The sequence below is a fragment of the Lissotriton vulgaris genome, chromosome 2_2, assembly GCF_964263255.1.
Source record: "Lissotriton vulgaris chromosome 2_2, aLisVul1.2, whole genome shotgun sequence".
Classification (NCBI taxonomy): Eukaryota; Metazoa; Chordata; class Amphibia; order Caudata; family Salamandridae; genus Lissotriton; species Lissotriton vulgaris.
The window spans coordinates 312605202-312621497 of NC_141688.1; the positions used below are offsets into that span (position 1 = coordinate 312605202).

Consider the following 16296-nt stretch of genomic DNA (forward strand, 5'->3'; position numbering starts at 1 on the left):
GACGAGCAATAGTCTCTCCTCCACCTGCGCTCTGATCGGCGGAGTTCCAATTGCAGGGTCTTGAGATGGGGGGTGAACCATTTGTGGGAGTTGCAATGTCGGGATCGGGGGAACTTAGTTAAAGGGGCAAAAATATCGCTGGCTGTCGTGAGCCAGTCAGAAATATGCCCGTGAAGCTCGTTTGTGCTTAAATCATTTGGAAGCAGGGGACGGGTAAGAGAGAGGTGAGATAGAAATTTAGAGGAATCGGCGGCTCTCCACTTGCGGGCGGTGCCGCCCTCCTGCAGTGGGATCCTAATCTGGCCAACAGCCGAGAAAGTGGTGTCAATCAAAAAGTGATCGGACCACACACAAGGTGTTATAAGCGGACAGGAGGACTTGACCCCGTGGACCCAAATGTGGTCAAGGATGTGACCGCCACTGTGAGTGGCGGACCTGACTAATTGAGTAAAGTTCAGGCTCGAGAGGGCCTCGAACAGTTCGAAGGCATGGGGGCCAGCGTCCTCGTGCTGGAACCAGTAGTTGAAGTCACCAACAATGACAGTGCGGGGGAGGAGGTGGCAAGATTAGTCAACTGTTCAATAAAAGATGAGGGGAAGGAAGGCATGGGGTGGGGGGGGGCGGTATAGTACCATTAGGGTAACTGCACCTACCTCGGTCCCAAGACGGAGGACCAGGTTATCCACTTCAGGGAGGGTCGCGGAGGCGATAATCTTAAGATTCTTGCGTATTGCCGCTGCCACCCCTCCTCCGGAGCGGGCCCCAGGACGGTTGATGTTCAACAGAAAGTAATCTGGGGGTAACGCAGCGAGGATGTCAGGAAGGGAGTCGTCGGTGAGCCAGGTCTCAGATAGTAAGAGAACGTCTGGCCTCTCCGTCATGAGAAGGTGAAGAATATCGGCTTGATGCGAGTGTTTAGGTATAATACCCGGATCTGCGACTCAACAAGAGCAGGTGCAATGAGAGGTAACGCCGGCCCCAGATGGGGGGGTGGAGGAACCTGCGATCCCCAGTGAAGAGATCCTGGCCCAGGTATCGGGAGATCGGGGGCAAGCTGAGGCTTGTAGGCTCATAAGAGCAGAGGTGGAGTAAGAAATAGCAGTGGCAGCGTCCCTGGCCCCTGGGCCCATCCGGCCGCGGACGGGCGCAGACGGTCAGGACTCTGGCTTGACTCCGGCGCGCGACCGGCGCGCCCGCTGAACGCGTCCGCTGCGCAGAGCCAGGAGTGAATGATTTTATAGGCGCCCGAGTGACAGGAGGGAAAGCCCACTCCAAGATGTCCGCCACTGAGCTTTTCTGATAGGAGAGCTAACAAACAAGGGGGTAGATACTGAAATATGAGACGCAAAATGACTTCTGATTATACTGAGATCAACGTATTGAGTTAGGCTTATCTGCGGCTTCCTGTGATCATTTATGGGGACAGGACGGAGTTGCAAGTGAGGTCTGCCCTTTGATGTGCAGGAGCTTCTGGATCCAGTCTGGCACCAGGTGCATGCACATCTGTAGTCCGATACCCACCATAACCGCGCTTCCGCAGAGTGCGGTGGGGGGTGGGGGGGGGGCTAGTCACTCGCTGTCAAAGCTGCTGAGGCATGGAATGCGCTTCCTACTGATCTCCAACTCATCCCTGAGTTTCAAATTTTTAAGAAGCATCTTAAAACACATCTGTTCAGCAAGACCCACTGATCTGAATCTCGCTTCTACCCCTGCTCTCCCCCACGCCAGGACACTTTAGAGTAACAGTGCGGGCTACAAATGCAATATAACATAACATAACAAATGTTACCAAATGCAAGTCATTTATGCGCCAAAGGAGACCTGGATTATGATGTTGACCTCAAGATACTCTGGGGTTGTAAAGTAAAGATCTAATTTAACAAGCATTTACAATGCAATGGTCTCGGCATTATTAAAGGTAGAGCTATTGGCATTGCTCATGACTTTTTTTTGTAATCATAAATAAATGGCATTGTTATTTACAATGCCAATAGCATAATCGTTAAATAAATAGCATTGTCATTCACAATGCCAATAGCGTAATCGCTCGCAAATGCATGACCTATTGCATTTACACCCACACAGAGCCACACACACAAAGCCATCCACACACACATACAGAGTCACCCACACAGTCATTCACATAGAGCCACCTACACAGAATCACCCTCACACAGACAGAGCCACCCACACAGAGCCACCTACAAAAAGCTATCCACACAGAGCCACACACACACACACACACACATAGCCACACACACACACACAGAGCCCCACACACACATACACACACACAGAGCCACACACACACACAGAGCCACACACAGAGCCACACACACACAGAGCCACACACACACACACACAGAGCCACACACACACACAGAGCCACACACACACACACACACACACACAGAGCCACACACACACACACACACACAGAGCCACAAACACACACATACAGAGCCACAAACACACACACACAGAGCCACAAACACACACACACACACACAGAGCAACTTCTAGAATTAACAAAGTTTCAAAAGACGAATATCCTTTTTGGACTGTGGTCACTTGCTTGCACAGTTCAAGAATAAAGCAAATGTGTTCATATCAGTTCCTATGAAGTTCCCCCCATTTTTTAGGAGAAGGCAATAAGAGAAAGTGGAAAAACAGGCAGATGTTTTTAGAGCTCCAGAAACTTCAGAAAAATTCTGACATTTGAATTGAAAGCGACGAAGATCATCAAACAGAGTTTTTACAGGCCAAATATTGAAAATGTAGGTCCTCTCTGAGTGAACTTGAAATCTGGATTAATCATTTGCATGAATATTTAGAGTGCCTTCATTATGAATTATTTTTTCTTACTGCTCGAACTACATAAATCCACAACTTAAAGAGAAATGTTCTTGCCATGCAAACAAAACTAATTTCTCCCTCACAAAATGGCCTCTTAGACTGTCTTACAACACAAAATGTTTTTTTTAAAAAAAAGGTTTTTGGCAATATCTACAAAACAATACCTGTGTATAAAGATTTTGATAGTAAAGCCCCTTTATTGAAATACACACCTTTGCTGCCCATCAGTTCAGGATAGCGCGCATGCGAATGTGGGTGAGTCCAGATATGTAACTGGGACAAACAAGACTCGCCTTTATCAGGCCGCTGTGCCTGACAGGGTCCTGAGTTACACTAGTCACAGGCTCCATATTCTTATAGTTCAGTAACATTTATATGACAATTAAACACTACAGTGGCTCTGCTTGAGAGCTGATTGTACATGCCAAAATCTCTACTGAATGCTAAAACAACTGTTGGGTAGGATGAAAGCAAATTAAGTTAAGATTAGACTTCCCCACTACCACCAACAGGATCCATGAAGTCTTTATGGCTGAGCGAATAAAAATGAGAAAGCTGATTCTGAAACCTTCAATCTTAAAAACGTATGGGGGGGAAGGTGGATCTACCATCATCCCAAGAGGAGGTGATTATTGATACAGATGGCTGAGTTGAGGAGTTGATTTCGGACAACTCGATCCTTTTAGTTCACCTAGGAGAAGATTTTAGATAGCAGGTGTTCAATAGCTCAGAACTCTCCACGATGACAAGACTCATAGCACAGCTGCCCACTGTTGTCCCTTTGGTTTCTAATGAATAATGAATTTTGTGAGTGGAAATGTGGACGTTACGCATTTTTCAAGTAGTCATTGATGCAGGATACAGGCAGCAGAACATATACTATGTACAGCGGACAAAGTGATGTTCTAGTGTGATCCTGCTCGAGTGCTCCTCTCAATTTCACTTCTTTTGAATTCATATGAAATGTAATCAAGTCACAATTTCTGGCCCCCAGCCCTCAGCTCCCCCCCTGCCCAGTCAACTCTGCGAAGAGCCTGGGTGTTATTATTTCCAGTGACCTATCGATGAGGCCCCAAATTAACGCTGTCACTTCGGCCTGCTTTTATCACCTTCGCAGAATTGGGAAAATCCGAAGGTTTTTATCTTCGGAGGCTCTCATCCTTGTAATTATGGCCCTGGTCACCTCACGTATTGATTATGCTACCTGTCTGTACGTGGGGATCCCTGCATACCACCTTCACTGGCTCCAGCTGGTACAAAACCAGGCGGCCAGACTGGTCTTTCAACAGCCCAAATCCCAACATGTTAGGCCCTTGTTGAAAAGACTACACTGGCTCCCGGTAGCGTACCGCTGCATTTTTAAAATGGGATGCACTGTTTTCAAATCTCTATCCGCTTCTGCCCCTGCCTTTATTTCTCTCAGCCTCCACCCTCACGTTCCCTCACGGCACCTTAGGTCCGCTGCTCACAATCTCTTGATCACTCCCAGGTTTAAACGGAAGAAACACGGTGGTGCCTGCTTTTCTTTCCTTGCTCCTTCTACCTGGAACTCCTTTCCTCTCTCAATTCGGCTCACCCAGGACTACATCTCTTTTCGTAAATACCTGAAAACTCATCTGTTCCACCTAGCTCACGATTAGCCTCTCTTACCCTCCTGCGTCCTTTCTCCACCTGTCTCTGAGCGCCATGAAACCAATTTGTGACCGTGCGCGGTAACAAGTATTTTTAACATAACATAACACAAGGGTGCTCATAACCAAAAAGGACTATGATGACATTGGGAGAGAGTTACCGATGGAGAGTGTGAAATTAAGTAGGGGTAATTATACAATCACATCAGTAAGTGCCCCACCTCCTCAAAAGGTTGGAAAAAGTGGTGGTTAGAACACTGGGTATAAATCGAAGAAGGGCGTGTTTCCTCCCTTCAAACATGGCCACCGTGTATGCTCTAAAACAACCATGGATCTGGATGCCTCATGCCTATATTAATATATGTTAGAGGATGGTGTGATTAGTGCTTTCAAGGCATACATTTGGATAAGATATTGTATTGTATTGTATTGTGGCATACTTATATAGCGCAACCTGTCACCACCAAGGGCATCCTGGCGCTTTGACCCGTACTCAATGAAAACAGTAGCTCAGCCTATCCTGGGAAAAAGATGAGTTTTTAGAGCCTTTCTAAAGGATAAGAGATCTCCAAGGCTTCTCAAGGATATAGGCAGAGAGTTCCAGAGTTTGGCTGCCGCTACTCTGAAAGAGCGGCCCCCCATCCTCACTCTCTGGAATCGTGGGACTACCAGTAGCCTGGATGACGAGGAGCGTAAAGCTCTAGATGGACAATACCAGGCAAACATTCGCCGCAAAGGAATGGGGCCCAGATCGTGAATAGCCCTAAACACAATACACGCTGCTTTGTAGCGCACCCGAAGATGAACTGGCAGCCAATGAAGTTCTCGCAGTGCTGCCGTAGAAGAACTATGGTAAGGGCGAGAAAGGGCGAGTTTAGCAGCGCTGTTTTGCACCCTTTGCAACTTGCCCAAGAGTGTTACCGGGGCCTCCAGAAGTAGTGCGTTACAATAGTCAAGTCGACTTAGGATGGCACAACGCACTACTTCTGGTCTGGCTTGCGCAGGGAGGAGAGGAAGGACCTTGCGCAGCATACGAATCAGCATCATACATGTTGACGAGATCTTATTCACATGTAGATCCAACTGCAGGTTAGGCCCAAAAGTGACGCCTAAATTGCGCGCTGATTGTGCCGCAGACACCGTCTCTGAGAAGGACGGAGGCCAGAAGTCTACTGGGAGGTCACGAGGAACTCGATCAGTGGAGCAGTGTAAAACCTCCGTCTTAGTTCCGTTGAACTGTAACGAGTTCAACCGGAGCCATTCCGCTGTCGCCTGCATGCACCGATGAAAGGTCTCCAATGTGACTGCATCCTGTCCCTCCAGAGAGAAGACCAGCTGGGTATCATCTGCATAATTAAATGCAGAGATACCGAAGGTTTTAATGAGCTGGACTAGGGGGCGGAGGTAGACATTAAAGAGTATAGGGCTGATGGCCGAGCCCTGAGGTACTCCTTGTCCCACTCTCCGCTCCTCCGAACTGAAGGGGGGTAATGAAACCCGTTGCTGACGGCAGTCCAAGTAGGAGATTAACCAATCCCTGGCCTTGTCCCTGACCCCGCATTCCTCCAGCCTGGAAATCAGGGTGGGATGGCTGACCGTGTCGAACCCGGCCGACATGTCGAGCAGCACCAAGAATGCTGCCCGACCACTGTCGACTCGCGCCCGCAGATTGTCTAGCACGGTCACCAACGCGGATTCCGTCCCATGTGCCGGGCGGAAGCCGAATTGCGTCTCATCCAACCAGCTGTTCCCTTCTAGGAAACTGGACAGAGCACGGGTGACCAGCTTTTCCATAATTTTAACCGGAAAAGGGAGCAGGGAAATTGGCCGGTAGTTAGAAAGGCAGGCAGGGTCGAGCGTAGGTTTTTTTAAAAGCGGGGATACCACTGCCTTCCAGCAGCTTGGAACAGTAGCTGTCTCGAATGACTGACAGCAGATGGCGTGCAGGGGCTGGAAGAGGTCCTCTTGAAACACCCTCCATAGTCTTGGAGGGAGAGGGTCCAAAGGCGAGCCAGAAGAAATCGTCAGGGCTAAGTCGCCGAACTCCTTCAAGGATGGAAGGGGAAAACTACTCAGCTGGGGTCGACTGGCCTCGCACGCCGGAGCTCCCAAACTGAGGGCCGACTCCAAGGAAGGAGAAAAGTGACTTCTCTGCTGGGGTCGACTGGCTGCGATCTCCGGAGCTCCCAAGCAGAGAGCCTGATCCAAAGTGGGGGCAGAGGGGCCGCTCAGCTGGGGTCGACTGGCCTCGCTCGCCGGAGCTCCCAGACTGAGAGCTGGCTCCAGGAGAAGGCTATCCTGCTGAGGTCGACTGGCTACAATTGCCGGAGCTCCCAAGCAGGGAGCCGAATCAGGGGCTGCGAGGGGAGAGCAGTTCAGCTGGGGTCGACTGGCCGCAGTCGCCGGAGCTCCCAAGCTGAGGGCCTGATCCAACAGAGACAAAGGAGGGCTACTCAGCTGGGGTCGACTGGCTTCCGCCGCCGGAGCTCCCGAGCTGGAGGGCTGCTCAGCTGGTCGGGGTCGACTGGAGGGCGAGACCGGAGCTTCCTGACAGAGATTAGTAGCCCTCTGCAGGGGTCGACTGGCCATTTCCTCCGGAGCTCCCTCCTCAGTGGTGGAGTTCCGTGGGTCCTGCAGACCTGCTAGGATTTTACGGATTTTTTCCTCAAAGGCATCCGCAAGAGAGTCACAAAGAGCTTGCGACGAGGGAACAGCACTAGCCACACACGTAGGGTGAGCCAGGTCCTTAACGATTTTAAAGAGGGCCTGAGCCTTGTTTGGGGCCTGATTCAGAGTAAGTTCAAGAAAGGTCGCTTTTGCTATCTTAATTTGAGCTTTATATTTATGCATAGCAGACTTAAATGCAGTTTTCTCGGAGTCTAGGTACTGCTTCCTCCAGACCCTTTCGGCGCGTTTACAGTCGAGTTTGAGCTGGCGAAGTTCGCTCGTGTACCAAGGACTAGCTCGGTTCACTCTCCCTCGCGACTTCCGAAGGGGCGCTAACTTATCCAGTGAGCTAGCTATGGACTGACAGAAGAGGGTATAACTATCTTCGACTGTATTGCCAAGTTTGAAGTCCTTATCTAAGATGTTCGGCAATGGGACAGTGTTTAGGATGCGGGACCAAGGTCTCTCTAGCTTAGCTAGAGGTAGTCCAGCCTTACGCGAAGTAGGGTCCTCCGACCAAAGGGAAAACCTGATCAGAAAGTGGTCCGTCCAATATTGGCACTTGATGTCCACAAATGATGCCCATTGAGGATCCGCGAACACCAAGTCCAAAATGTGGCCTTTCCGATGCGTGGCGGCATTCACCAGCTGTACTAAGTTGATATCTGTACACGCTTGGCTAAGAGAGAAAAATGCATTGTCCAGCGAGCTGCCTGCCCACAGATTGAAATCTCCAAGAACTGATAACCTGGAGTGGGAGCTGGCAAGTTCATAGATTAGGTCAATGAGAAGAGGAATGGAAGGTGCTGGTCCCGGGGGACGGTAACAAAGAACACCTGAGCAGCAAATCGACTCCTGCTGTTTGACTGAGAAACCCATCAGTTCAAATCCCGGTACCTCTCGAATCTTTAACTGGGAGAGGGTGAGCGAGTCTCTATGAATGAATCCGATTCCCCCTCCTCGGTTAAGTGGGCGCGGTGAGTGGCTAATTTTATATCCTGAAGGGCAGGCTAAGCCCAGCTCGACCTCACAGTCCTCCCGAGTCCACGTTTCAGTGAGAAAGAGGACATCGAGCTGTTCAGACTCAATGAGGAAGGCTATTTCCGTGTGGTGCTTGCAGAGAGATCTGACATTAAGCAAACCACAGGTGATTGGCTTGGAAGTAGAAGATCTGACCGGGTCCTGCCCAGGTCTGAGTTCGATGAGCTCACTCCGAGTGTAAGCTATGCGGTTTGGACCGGAGGGGCCAGAGGTAGCAGCCCTAAGCGCGTCCGTTGCGCGAACGGGCGCAAACGGGCTTACCTCTGGCGCACCTCCGGCGCCCCTCCGGCGCCCCCGCTGCGCACCGTCGCTGCGCACTAGTCTAGCGGCCATCTTAAATGGCCAGCAGGGTGTCACGTGGGTCCTGGCAGGGCGAGTGTCTCTCCCTCACCAAGATGGCGCTGAGAGTGGAAGGACTTCTCCCCACTCCAAGATGGCGCTCACAACCGGCGCGATGATGCTGCAGAGCCCCCGAGTCCCTTCTAGCCCACAAATGTGGGTGTGTGGCGAATTATGGTGTGGGTAAGACTCCCTTATTTCCCCCTAAGCGGTAGAAGTATTAGTTAAAAGCGCGAAGCGCTCGGCGCAATTTGCATAAAACAAGGCAAGTAAGCTTTAAAATTCTACAAGCAAGGAGCGATATGCGCGCAGCGCTAGAGCAGCGTTAGCACTAAGCACAAGTCAAGGTCTGCCTGAGCGAGGTAGGAGGTCCTACTGATAATACCTCCTCCTCCAATGCGTGGGTCCTGGCAGGGCGAGTGTCTCTCCCTCACCAAGATGGCGCTGAGAGTGGAAGGACTTCTCCCCACTCCAAGATGGCGCTCACAACCGGCGCGATGATGCTGCAACTGGAACTGATGTCTTGGGGCGTGCAGCCAAATGTTTCCATTCGAGATCATTCATAAGCGGGGTGCGAAAGCTAGAAAGAACTGAATCAGGAGGAACCACCACCAGGAGTCCGTGTGTTGCAGTTGCCAGAAGTTACTTGGAGCTGATCATTGTGATGGTGTTGTGATTTTGTTTTAAATACAAAGATAGGTTAGGGCTACTACTCAAACTGAAGGTGCGTCATGTGAACGTTCGCGAGGTTGGGCAACCAGTTAAATGCCCCCACTCAAAAAATAGTTTAAAAGTATTTGTTATGTATGTCCCTTTTTTGCAGAACCCTCCTGAGGAAAAAAATACAAATGGCATTCTCCCCAGAATAAGTAGTAAACGGAAGCCTACAAGATCCAGTGAAAGGACACACAAGCTTGTGAAATCAGGCATCCATTTATCATTAGGCCCGAAACAAATAAATCTCGACCAGTGGCTTGTTATTTTATGGAAGTAATGCACATTTTAAGGGCTCATTACTTTATACGGTACGACAAAATAATCTTTCATTGGCCTTTTGTGTTTCAAGTCAAGTTTTTAAAATGTCAGAGACAAACAGTTACAGCAGGCCTGTAATTACTTTCAACAGAGGAGCCTTTTTACCCTCATTTCTCTGCATCCAGACAGCACTGCGAGTTAAACGCTGCAAACCCTCCCCAGGAATGGGAACAACACTGTGGCAAAATAACACATATTCCTATAATTAAACCTATTAATAGGCAACCATGCGACCTTTTTAATTCACTAATATTTATATATCTTTTCAGTCTTTGAGCAAACGGGTATTAACAGGCAACGGTGTGCAAAAATAGCAATTTTGAAAAAGAAAGCGGAAATCACATCATTAATTGAATACAGTGATTGTTCTAACACATTAAACACCGATAACAGTTTTCCTAAGACTCGGCATTAGTCCTCGCTGCAGCAGCGTCGTGTGCTCAGTTCAGCTTCGCACCACTATTTATTGCAATTAGACAAATTAGCGGCGTAAGCCTCGATGGGGATGCATTTCGACTGTGGGTATTCCCACTAGAAATGTTGGAAAATATGACATACTGTTTTTATTCGTCCCGCTTTTGCTCTCCGCTCGCATTATGAAGCTGCTCCCCACATTCAAGTGCTCAGAGGAAGGGAGGCAGGGCTGTTCTGGATTGGAAACTGCAGTAATTTCTGAAATGGCTAACACAACACGATTAAAACCAAATAAAAAGGGTAGGGTGTGTTTTTTTCTATTTATTTAAGAGACATGGAGAGCCTGTGACTGCTAACAAGTAAAGATGAAAAATAATAAATAACCTAATAGAGCCAACCTATCCGCTATAGTGGCAAACTGGTTGGCACAACAATTTTAAGGCATTGAACTATTTCAAATGCACAATAAAAATGCATGTAACCGAAATCAGCAGACACTGTATTGCTGACTGTCTCCAGGTGATCTGGTCCACGTGCTGCCTTGTGGGATTTGTAGTCTACTTGTTTTATTATTAAAATGTGCCCGTAATTCCCAGATGGTGTGTGATGTTAGGATACAAGCACTGCAAGGGCTAATGGTGAAGTGGGCCTGTTGGCATCTGTGAAAATCAGTAGTAGTTTTGGTGTAATAGCAAACTGTTTTGCAAGGGGTTGTGCATTGGGTTTGATAATCCTAACGCGCAAGTGTGTCAATTTTAGCTTTCTATGCGGCTACTGCACAAATACAGAAACAGAAAATGAACCTAAAGTGCGGGCAGAACCTTCATACAGGTAAGCCAGAATTACTAGAACTTCAATCTCACTTCTCCTTCCAGTGGCCTGAAGCTAAGGGAGTAAGGTGGGCCGTTTTACTCCCTATGATCGGGCAAAATGCCCATCAGGACGAAAAAGCAGCAATTAAGGGAAATTCTATGCAAGCTTCCACACACTGTCCTAGTAACAAGTCTAAATCGGTAATATCAGTAGTGTTGTGGTACAAGAACATATTCTCCGTGTGTTGTTGTGTGGTTTAAAGAGGGCCGCTCAAGGTCAAAAATATTTTTCGTATAGATGAATTTCCAGCTAGAAAACAAGCAATTCTAGCTTAAGGTTAGGTGCCCATGGTTACAAATTTCAAATAGATTTTTAGTTTTCTAAATGCTAAAATACACTTCCATCACAAAATTACAGTTACTATTTTACTCCTTAAAGATTCGTTTTACTCACAACTTCCAAAAGTAGGAAATAGAACACTCATATTTGAAAACGTTTTTTTGCCACCCTGGGTGTAACCGATTAGATTGCCAACTGCCAATTTGGATACATATATAAAGTACTTTCTCTTTATCTCGTTATCGTTTAGAAGTGCGTGTTAATCTGGCATATTTTTTTCCTAAAGGCGGGAGGCGTTCCTGCCGTTTAACTTGGCATTGCCAGCTGCATGTGATGTTTGTGTGTGCCATCACCCGGAGGACATCAAAATGTAAGTTTCCTATTGAAATCTGATGAGCGCTGCAGCTCTCAATCTTGAAACCCAGCGAAGCCAACTTAGACATTCTTCCTTGTGAAGCTGATAAACTGAGAATCATTACATTCAATAATAGTAACAAGTAAGTAAAATTGGCAAGCTTGTTCGGGGCCGGTACATTAAACATGCAAGGTTGGTCCTACCTGCTTGAACTGCTCCTCGTAGGTCCACTCGGGGTGCCCCTGCGCCCCAGGGGGGAGAGGGGAATGCGAGTGTCCGGGCATGGGTGTAAGAGAGGGGTAAGAGACAGCCCACTCGGTGATTCTTCTCTCTTCAAATGACTGTTCCGGGTTGTAAAAGACAGCCCAGCACGGGATGGGTGTGGGAGACGGTCCAATCGACATACCGCCTCACACCCACAGACTGTGGAACAGACAGCGCAGCGCGCTTCCTTCTGACAGGGGTGAACTCGAGACTATAAGAGACCGCCCAGGGCCACTTCTCCCGCTCAGAGGCGGTGTCGGGGTCTAAGAGACACCCGAGAGCCACTTCTCATACTCGGAGACGGGCTTGAGTGGAAGGGACGGCCTATGCAGCTGCCTCCACACAGGTACTCTGTAGAAAGACAAAGACTGTAGGAAGAGACAGCCTCGAAAGGCCTCACTCAAACCATAGACAGAGAACGCATTTTATTAGAGAGACGGATGCCAGGGTGAAATAGACAGGTTGGTGGCGCTCTGATAAGTCTGTGGTAGGGTCACTTGTAGGAGACAGCCCCTTGCCTGTCTCTCCCCTTGTACATTGCAAGCAGTGTCTCGCCTCCGCTCCGCCCATGGGAATCGCCCGCACTCGCAGCAGTGCAAGTTGCAACACAATAGCGCCTAGGGTGACTTCTGAGCGGAACCTGCTCTACAGACTTGTGGGGCCGGAGGGGGGAGAGAGAGGCGTCGCATCTCCGCTGTCACTCTTGGATCGGCTGCCCTGGCTCGCCGGAGCAGCCCTGCTCATCTTTAATCCGTTATCAGATCGGGACCGGTGCCAGCCTGGCAGGCGACCGATGCACAATCACCCGACCCACGGCTGCACCCGCCGCGATATAGCGCCTTGGAGCACTCCTTCGGTGCAGAGACGCCTGTCTTGTGCGGGGCACACATCACCCTGAGAGAGGGGAGGACGGGGAAAGTTTTGTATGAGGCGGAAAGTTTCCCTCCGTCCTGAGCCGGAGTCTCACAGCTCCGACAGCCACCGAAGGCTCTACCCACCCTCGTGATCACCCAGCCCGGGTAACCTCCGCTGCCAGGAGAGAGGGCGCCGCCAGGGGGAGACCTCGGAAGCCTCAGTTTGTAGTGTGTGCCAGGCGAACCACAAATTGTTTAAGGAGAAGCACTGCAGCTTTGGGGTGGCGTGTGTTGCGTCAGGCTCCTGGCGGGTGCCGCACTTCCGCTCCCGTTTTATGAGGCGCAATTTGTGTGTCCATCTCCGCGTTTCCGAGTAGGATAGCGGATAATTTCAGCGTTTAAAGAATAAAAAAAACAGAGACCTTGAAAGACTTGGGCTTGAAGTGCTTTGCATTGCACGTACACCTTTATCATGGCTTTTCTTGTCTGCAAAGGACAAAAAAAACACAAGAGAGGAGCGCTCCACACGACCATGTTTCTCCGAGGCAAGGCGGAAATGCCTCGGAGAAACACACGGCCATTTTCGGATTCGGGGGTGTGTTTTGCTGTCCTGAGTGACGGACGACGTCACGAGCTAAAGAACAGCAAAAATGACGCCCCCGAATCCGAAAAAGACGGAGCCTATTTGGAGGGATGGCTCTCTCCTCCAATGGCTGGCCTCCATTTAGGAAGCCAGCCAATGGAGAACGAGCAAAAAGAGGGAGGGATAAATGCAGCACTCTAAGAATCATTAGATCTCCGACATCCGGTTTCTGCCTTACGGCAGAACCGATAGTCCTCGACCTAAAAACGCTACGTCTCGTGGCGTTTCACATGGTGTTGACTAGTTGTTTTCCAAATCTCTATGACCGCATTTTTGTCTCGTTCATAGTGACAATTTCTATTTAACCCATCTACTGAACGGCACAAACCTTCACACAGTGGAAATGGAGTGTTACTCATTTGTGATGCCTTCTGCACTGCTTTGTAAAACGCAAGTCGGTCCGTGCCAGATTAGGTTAATGGTTCTCATGTTACTGGGCTGCGATAACGCACGGTGTCCTAAGGTGAAGTCCAGGAAGACAATAACCTCATGTGGGGCAGAAATCAATAATCCCTTTGTTAGGATAGGATAGAGATTTATAAAGCGCACTAAAACCCAAGGGTGCCAAGGTCCTGAGATGACGGGAAGAGGAGAGGAGAATGAGAGGCTGCTGACTACGCTGAGAAAAGCCAGGTCTTCACTAGTTTTTTAAACACCGGAAGGAATTCCACCTTGGAGATCGAGGAGGGTAGAGTATTCTAAAGTTTGGCCGCCGCCACCGTGAAGGAGCGGCCACCCCATCTGGTTTTGCGAACTCTAGGGATGTTCAGTTTTCTCTAGAATGAAGATCTTCAAGTCCTCCCAGACGTGTGGGCCTTGTGAACCGTACACAAGGCTTTGAAGGAGATTCGCTTCCTAATAGGGATCCAGTGCAGAGTGCGAAGCCCCTCCTTTGCTGAATGCCTTTTCGGGATGTTTAGGATCAGCCTAGCAGCTGCGTTTTGTATGACCTGCAGCCTGTTCAGGGAGGCCGTGCTAGTATTCAAATACAAGGCATTATAGTGGTCAAGCCGGGCGGTAACCAGTGCAGTGACCAAGGGCCGGTGGAGTGCTGATGGAAGGTACAGGAGCACCTTTCTGAGAGTCTGCAGAATGTTTGAGCAAGTACTGACACTGCGACTCACCTGAGCCTCAAAAGTCAGTCCCGCGTCAAAAATAACCCCCAAGTTTTTGACTGTCTTGGCGGGAAGAGGAAGGGGACCGCAAGCTTCTGGCCACCTGGCATTTGACAAAGTTGAAGTCTGAGGCCCAAACACTAGGACCTCGGATTTTTCTGCAATGATTTTAAGGAAGTTATTTTGCATCCATCTGATAGCACTGGCCACTCACTGGTTAAATTTCCTGGCGACCGACTGCAGAGCATGAGATGGAAACAATGATGTGTGTGTCGTCAGCTTAGGAGATCACCTGAAACCCAAAGGACCTGACCAGCTTGCTTCAGGACACCTTTCCCTTTCGAAAGCACATTTGATTATGATTTCTGTGGTTTGCTAGAAGTTTTCTCCAAGTGTAAATTTGAAATAATTAGTGTTTCAATCGCTAGTTAGACCCTTCCCAATTTTGGTTTCAAAACTAGCTCCCACGTAGGCCAGCTTGCTTTGTGATTACCTATTTCATGTGTTTATGAAATGTTGGTCTATTTCTTCTGCATCCATCCCTTCTGATGCTCCCAAGTCATCTAAGAAGGGACAAGTTTACTATTCTGATCATTGTTTATGAACAAAAACGAAGAACCTGTGATGAAGAAAGAAAGAGGTTATTTACCTAAACTAGCATTCGTTTATCATAGTCTATTCTCATTAAATTCGTAAAATGCCCTGCCTCTTCGTATTGAAGCCAATGGACTAGAGAAAGAGTTATGGATGTTCAATCCCACTTCCCTCCGTTTACTGTCAAAGAAGCAAAATACCAGCTGAAATACCCTGGCTCACATTGGCTGCCTTTTAAGTGCATTATTTTTTGCAAGTGATAATGTGTGCCTTCAAAAACAAGTTGTTATATTTAGTAGTTTTTATAGTGACGATAATAAATGATTAATGCAACAATTCTTCCTCTTCGTTTTTAAAAATGATTTGACCTAAGTATTATATCAAAAAATGAAAAAGATGTTGCTTTTCCATGGCTTGATTTATTTTTTATCATAATCATCTTAGAAATGTATTTTCCCCATCATTATTTCTACTCCTGTGTCAGAAAAGCAAATATCAGCGTCTGGAATTATTTGATAACAGAAAGTCTAAGGTATTAAGTTCATGCAAATCAATCATACTGGACTGACGTCCTGACCACGTTACGGGGAGTGACTGGGCGGGACATATGAAGAGAGATCAGGGTGGTGCTGCTTGGTCTACTGCTGCAACCTAAAACAAGAATCTCAGTAGGAATTGGTGCTGACAAAACAACAAACAACCATTTCGTGACTGAGCCACAAACTGCCCAAAATGCTGCAATGGGTGCAAGACATGAAAGAATGGGCAATGGCCAAAGTTATTCGAATACAACAGACCAGACGCAATGAAAAGTTAGAGGATGACCTGCAGGCGTGGAGAGTGATTGTATTGTAATTGTATTGTAAGGGCAACTTGTAAAGCGCACTAACACCGTGGGTTTCCTGGCGCTGGTTGGATGCAGAAGGACCCAAGGGACTTAGCTGGATTGAGGAAAAAGCCATGTTTTTAGGGATTTACGGAAAAGAATGAGAGAGATAGAGGTTTTGAGAGAGAGGGGAAAGGAGTTCCAAAGTTTAGGGGCCAGGAATGCAAATTTCCGGCCTCCAGATCTGCAGAGTTTGATAGGGGGGATGGACAGGAAGTGAAGATGGGAAGATCTCAGGTTCCGTGAAGGGCAGTAGGGCCTGATGAGGGATTTCAGAAAGACGGGACAGGAGCCAGATAAAGATTTAAAGGTGAGGCAGCCGATCTTAAAGGCTGCCCTCGAGATGACAGGGAGCCAATGCAGTTTAGAAAGAAGGGGTTTGGCGGATTGCCATTTCGGAATCCCCAGGGCCAGTCTCGCCGCTTGATTTTGAACAGATTGAAGTCTGGA

General features: G+C 48.4%; 1 protein-coding gene across 5 annotated transcripts in view; it reads left to right on the forward strand.

Moving 5' to 3' along the window:
• The window catches only part of PHF21A (PHD finger protein 21A), a 679011-nt gene that overhangs the window by 558442 nt on the left and 104273 nt on the right, over window positions 1-16296 (forward strand). The gene's annotated exons all lie outside the window — the stretch shown is intronic.